General features: G+C 37.3%; 1 long non-coding RNA gene across 1 annotated transcript; it reads left to right on the top strand.

The window, feature by feature from the left end:
• Window positions 1-678: 678 nt before the first annotated feature.
• LOC148679615 (uncharacterized) lies at window positions 679-2,475 on the top strand. Its single transcript, XR_015944912.1, has 2 exons — window positions 679-779; window positions 1,673-2,475. It is a non-coding gene; the product is annotated as an uncharacterized LOC148679615 (long non-coding RNA).
• Window positions 2,476-7,204: the final 4,729 nt, after the last annotated feature.

Below are 7,204 nucleotides of genomic sequence, written 5' to 3'. Positions count from 1 at the left end.
TAGTAGGCCACTGTGCTAAAGTCCTAGGCAAACGTTACTAGTAATTGGGTGGGGGGGGGGGGTATTGATATATCAAACTGGCATGCTACAGAAAATATCAATTTACATTTCCAAACATTAATTTTGTCATTAACTTTGCTGTAATTAACGTATAAAGGGAGAAAATCGTCAGCACAGTCAGTATGACAACAGCCACAGAGATCTGACCTGCTCATCATCCAGTCTTTCTGGAATGACATGAAGAAACTAAATCCATAGGAACTTTGGCAACATCTCTAAGATGTGCAAAGTAAACGACAGTAAACATTGGCAAAATATTCGCTGCTGGCCGTTTAGATTCGGCCATGAACTAGCGTTAATTTTACGCTAAAAATAAATGAAACAAAATAAATATAATCTGGTTAATGCACAATTTCTAATCGTAACAATAGCCTTATTTACTGACAACGATTTACTCACATGTGTTACATTGTGACAAGACGGAGTAATTCCAAACGTCCCAAAAGTCTGAGCAAAACCTCGTGGCGTGCTGCTGCAGTTTGATTCGGATCTTTAGAGGCTTCTTGATTCACAACTCGTTTGAATCAACGAATCAGTAGGCGCGTACCTGAAGTGATACAATATCGCGAGATGGATTTCTAACGCACACGGAGCTGTCTGTTGTTCTCGCGATGTTTTGATGTCACACTGATCGGTTTGTTGAAGACGAATCGATTCAACTCTCCGTCCTCCATTCCCAGAATTTCCTGTTCGCGGCAGTTCAAGGACGGCAGCGCGAGGTAAATAAAACAAGTATTTTTATGACGTTATGTACATATAAGTGTTTGTTTAGGTTTTTGTTTATATCTGAAGTTTGTACCTATTTTTAACAATTACACCCTTTTCACAACACTGTTATGACGCGTTTAACGATCATCAGGATCTAAAATCCTTGAGTTTTTTATATGATTTTTTTTATAAAATAACATTTATTTGTATCTACGTATGCATTATATAATATGATTACATGTGCGAGGTGTTTCAAACAGTGTCTATGGTCATGAGTAAATTAGAAGTTATTCTCTCTTCTTGCTGGCGTTATCAGTTTCACACTATATTTTTATTTTTCTAATTGTCGAGACAACACCATCGTAAGTTTTCATTTTATTTGAGCAAAGAAGATTGTAAAAAAAATGTGTTGTACTTTCCCATTCACTGTGCTGAAATGTAAAAAGGGTCCATAACAGTACATCAACCATATTATGTTATCTTTCACTTTATTTAGGACTAATGATGGGTTAAGACATGTACTTTAATCAAAAACTAACCTTAGGGGTAGTTAACCCAAACGTTACATTTACTTACCATTTAATGAGTGACACAGAATTTAAATATGTACACTGAACTGCAAATAATCTTTACTTCAAAGTCTATACTGCCTGCACATATATTTAAGCCTTTTCCCCTTTGCGCTTTAATTATTATCACTATAAATGATCACAATCTCCCATATGATCTGATGATAGTACTTTTGTTTGATAGTAAGTAATGTATAGTGTCTGTATGGTATCTGTAAATGTTTAGTGTGTGAAATTGTTGGACAACCACTACACACACATTAAACAGGAAAATAAACATGTCTATAGCTTACTAAAAGCCTTTCTGTCTGTTCATATATTTTATATAAATGCAGAGCAGCAAGACCCATGGGATTTCATCAGCCACTCACCATCAGAGTCCTCAGTGGAAGCTGAGAAGAGCAGAAGAGGAAGCCAAGCAAGAGATGCCAGAAAAAAAGGGGGAAGGAAATAATGTGTTATTTTGCTGTTTGAGTATAGGCAGGCGCAGTGGGTAGCACAATCGCCTCACAGCAAGAAGGTCGCTGGTTCGAGCCTCGGCTGGGTCAGTTGGCATTTCTGTGTGGAGTTTGCATGTTCTCCCCATGTTAGCGTGGGTTTCCTCCGGGTGCTCCCACAAGTCCAAAAATATGTGGTGACATTGGGTAAGGTAAAATTGTCCGTAGTGTATGTGTGTGAATGAGTATGTATGGATGTTTCCCAGTGATGGGTTGCAGCTGGGTGGCAACACGGTGGCACAGTAGGTAGTGCTGTTTCCTCACATCAAGAAGGTTTCTGCATGGAGTTCTCCCTGCGTTCGCGTGGGTTTCCTCCGGGTGCTCCGGTTTCCCTCACAGTCCAAAGACATGCGGTACAGGTGAATTGGGTAGACTAAATTGTCCGTAGTGAATGCGTGTGAGTGGGTGTGTATGGATGTTTCCCAGAGATGGGTTGCAGCTGGAAGGGCATCCACTGCGTAAAACATATGCTGGATAAGATGGTGGTTTATTCCACTGTGGCGACCCCAGATTAACAAAAGGACAAAGCCGAAGAGAAAATGAATGAGTATAGGCAATGATAGACAAGACAATGTTTGATTAATATGAAGTCTTTTAAAATGCTTATTTATTAAAATAAAGGTTACAAAGTAAAGAAGAAATATATTGTGTGTTTGTATATTTATTTAACTGCCTTTAAGATTTTACATTGTAAACTAAAGGGAACAAGGGGGGAACAAATGTTGTATTTACCCTTTAACTACAGGTAACAAGAGAGGAACAAAGCTTCACTTTAATTTACAACCCTCAAATGTGGTATTTACCCTGTAAGTACAGGGAACAAGGAGGTAACAAGAGAGGAACAAAGCTTCACTTTAATTTACAACCCTCAAATGTGGTATTTACCCTGTAAGTACAGGGAACAAGGAGGGAACAAATACTGTATTTACCCTTTAACTACAGGGAACAAAGAGGGAAGAAGCTGAACTTTAACATACTAGTATATACTTGAACACTAGAACAGAGTAAACTACAGCAGCAGTTTTTATTGATTAAAGACCAAATTACTAGATTTTTCTATAAAGTATCAGCTATACATTTACTGAAATGCAACAGTTAGCCCCCCTGTGCAACAGCAGTAAAGATGCGAGCCTGTTTTAATCTGCATTGAACCCTGACGGTAGGACTATGTCATGCAAAGTTATTTGTTGATAGTGAGTTATGGGGACATTGATGGCTTTGGTGAGATCGACGAGTAAACATAAGGTAAGTAGTGTATGGAAATATATTTTATATTGAATTGCAGATTTAAAATACATACAGTATACAATAAGGGTTCATAATTTCACAGGTTGTAAACCTTTTATTCATTAAACACCCCATATAAAACCCAAGCACTGAATAAGAGTACTAATGTACTCACGCAGGTGCATATACAGTACATTTGCAGATAGCAATAGGTTGTCACCATCCTTGCATAATTCTTTATATGTATACAATACTTGAAGAAATGTACATCGTAAACTTAATATACTTTGCGTGATGAATATCTTATTGTTACTCCCCTTTTACGCAAACATTATGGTTTGTTCTTTTGCAATTTAAAGAAAAGTACAACCTTATTTCACTGTACTTACGCGGTACCTTTCATGCTGAATATCTGGTTGTTATCCCCTTATTACCCGAGCATTACAGTTTGTTCCCTTATACTTACGTAAACGTTATTTATACTTACACTATAGGTACAGAAAAGTACACCGTTATTTCACTGTACTTACGCGGTAATTTTCGTGATGAACATCTGGTTGTTACCCCCTTTTTACCCAAGCATTACGGTTTGTTCCCTTATACCTACACATACGTTCATTATACTTACACAGTAAGTACAGAAAAGTACACTGTAATTTCACTGTACTTACGCGGTACTTTGCGGGTTGTAAAAGAAAGCGTTACCAAAGATTCTTCAATAATTTTTGTTTGTCAGCCACAATAACAAATGTGTTCCATAATCTAACTTTTGCTTTTTACGTGGCTAAACAGTACTAGAGTATTTATATTTGAATAGCATTTTTCCTATCCATCCACATCTTAAGCACATTTTTTCATCCTCAAAGAGCATCCACACTCCGAAAGGCCATCAAAAAGCAGATAGACAATCCCATTGACGGCCCTTAAGAAATCGGATCATTATCTCTGTTTTCCGCTCACTTTCTCCTCACAATCTAAGTTTCGCTGTGGGAGGCTGAGCTCTCGGAAGGGTGCTTGAGAGTTTGAGGCTGCTGTGTGGAATCAGGCCAGTGCTCTATTTACTTTAGATCCCAGGCCTCAGCCCTGCAGGGACCCCTAATCAATGCCCGCCTCTCGCCCTCCTCATGATCCCTCTCCCGTAGCGACCTGATGTGATCGCTAATTGGGCTATTTGTGTGGAGCTGAGCGAGCCTGACGTTCTTCCTGCTTGTCAGTGTGTGTGTGTTTTATGATGTATCCGGGCCGTTTACTTATTTATTTGAAGCATGTACCTTCTGGAGTCTGTAAGGTGGTTTGATGGACTGCGTCCCGGAGGAGTCTCCCGAGGCCATCCGTTTGTGTGTGTGTGTGTGTGTCAATGTGTGCAAGATGCCACAGCGGTGTCCTGCCCGACGCCGCTCAGCATTCATTACACACCGTCACCCTCTGGGGCGTTTTTATTAACATTCCAATCAGTGCCGTGCCAGATTGCTCGATCTGCAGAAACAAATTGGGAATAGTCTTTGATATAAGGTTGAAAACACTCTGACAAGAGGAGGCACACAAATATGAATTCATGTGCACGGCACATATTGAGATTTGGTCAATGAGCCAAGTCAGGACCATTACTCCTCTGTTTGTTATTTAAATGGCTTCGCACAACACCGGCACCTGGAGTATCGCTAGGAAAACAGACCAAGCTGTCTGCTCTTCTTCCCAAGTGATAGGCGCTTTTTGGATCTCTCGTGATCCATTGTTGTCTTTATTTCCCATTCTCCCTGCAGCTGACTGATTCTCCGAATGGAGGTGCTTGACAGCCACCATCTTCTGCAAAAGACTTACTTTATTCTCGCTGGAAAGGCATGGTGAGATGGAAAGATGAAGGTAAGACAGTGGGTGTCATTCATCGCGTCTCTCAATTCACAGCTCTGTCACACTCCCTTCAATCCGCCGACGGCTTCACAAGGCTTAGTGCTTGAGATTCTTTGGTCAATAGCTGTACTTGACCTTTTATAAAGCAAAAAAAGTTTGGACGTGTTGGCGCACTTTCCCACTGTGCTTGCCATGTATGAACATCTCTTCTCCCTGACAGGTCTCGGGATCAATCCCAATTGGTGTCAGTAATATCAGCTCACAGCTGCTGTCCTTAACCTGGTGCTCGCTTCCTGTCTGAATGACGCCGGTGGTGGTGTCTGAGCTCCAATAGAGATGACCTAGAATGATGATGATGATGATGATGATGCATCTTTGGGAATTAAAAGGTATGACGAGAAATCTGGTGATTTTACACTCTATTTCTCTTTTTAGACAGTGTTATCGGTTCAAGGTTAGATGCTGCTTCCGTTTTCATCTTTTTAGCTGTTTTTAAAGAGAAGTCTTGAATGGAAAATTAATTTTACTTGAGAATCTGTTTAGGTGGACTGGCTTTAAAAGTCAGACTCATACGCACAAGCAGATGATTATGTTGATAATTAAATTCTTTACTAATTTATATTCTAGACAGGAAGGCAGGCAGACAGCCAGCCAGCCAGACAGACAGACAGACAGAAAGACAGACAGAGATAGATAGATGATAGATAGATAGATAGATAGATAGATAGATAGATAGATAGATAGATAGATAGATAGATAGATAGATAGATAGATATTAATTTAATTACATTAGAAAGTTTTCTGTGCCTTCACTGAGAATCTATTCACCTAATATTCCAGCCTGATCTCATGAGAAAACGTAAGTATTTTACGTTTTGTCAGATTAGTGGCTAATTCGTACGAATTTGTAGGAGTTCAGTCATACAAAAATGTACGATTTTAAAAAGGAGGCGTGGCACCCAACCCCACCCCTGACCCCAACCGTCATTGGGTGATGAGCAAATCGTACTAAATTGTATGAATTAAATCGTACAAATTCATACGAATTAGCCATTAAATCTAAAAGTTACGAATTGCCATGAGATTGCATTGAATATTTAGATGCTTTAAAACTCCCAGAAAAAGATGACGAAGTAAACGTATCTGAATCAAGTTTTTTAATATCAAGTATTCTAAACAGACACATTTTAAATCATTAACATACAGTAGGTACTCACATATAAAAACGGATCAGTGGAAAAAGTTTATATCGTTATTGAAGTTTTGTGTGAGGGACAGAAATCTCTCAAATTTCGCTAAAATCTTTTCTTTTGTGTTCAAATTTGACATTAAGATTCTTTATGTGATGACATTTTTATTGGGGTGATAATTTACTTACAATATACTTACATTTAAGTGGGTTTTTTAAATGTAGTGCACGTAATAAAACCCCTTTTCATGCAAACCCTTCTATTTTTTGCCACTCGACACTCAAAAAATACAAAAACATGCAGAGTATTTTGACATCCAAATACTTTTTTATAAATAAAACGATTCTTGTTTTAAATACTTTATTTATTTATTTATTTATTTATTTATTTATTTATTTATTAATTATTTATTTGTTTGTTTGTTTGTTTGTTTGTTTGTTTGTTTATTTATTTATTTGTTTGTTTATTTGTTTGTTTATTTTGTGAATTAACTATTTTACCCCAAATCACATTTTAATATCTAAAACAAATTATTGGTAACATTTTACAATAAGGTTGTATTACTTAAAGTTAGCTAATGCATTTGTTAACATAAACAAACAATGAACAATATGTTTATAACAGTATTTGTTCAGGTTAGTTAACATCAGTTAATGAAAGTACAGTTGTTCATTGTTAGTTCATGTAAACTCACTGTGCATTAACTGATGTTAACAAGCGTGAAATAGGATTTTAATTTAGTATTAGTCAATGTTGAAATATCATTAATAAATGCTCTACAAATATTGTTCATACTTGGTTCTTGTTAGTAAAATGCATTCACCAATGAAACCTTATTGTGAAGTGTGACCAATTTATTTTTGTGATCAGAAATAAATCAATAAAACAAAACACAATAATGTACTGGAGAAACTATTTAAAGCTGCATCACACTTGTTGTATAACATTTGTTGTTTACGCATGTTGCTTTGATACGTAAAATCCCCTTTTTTGTTTTTGACAGACACAGATGAATAAATGCATTTTCTATCTTTCAAAATCACATAAGATGCATCATGTTCTAATAATGTTCACAGAACAAACACAAAGCATGTTTTTTTTG

Source organism: Danio rerio, chromosome 12, assembly GCF_052040795.2.
Source record: "Danio rerio strain M-AB ecotype USA chromosome 12, GRCz13ab, whole genome shotgun sequence".
Taxonomy (NCBI): Eukaryota; Metazoa; Chordata; class Actinopteri; order Cypriniformes; family Danionidae; genus Danio; species Danio rerio.
The sequence above is the reverse complement of the archived record's forward strand: the minus strand, read 5'-3'. Positions and strand labels throughout refer to the sequence as shown.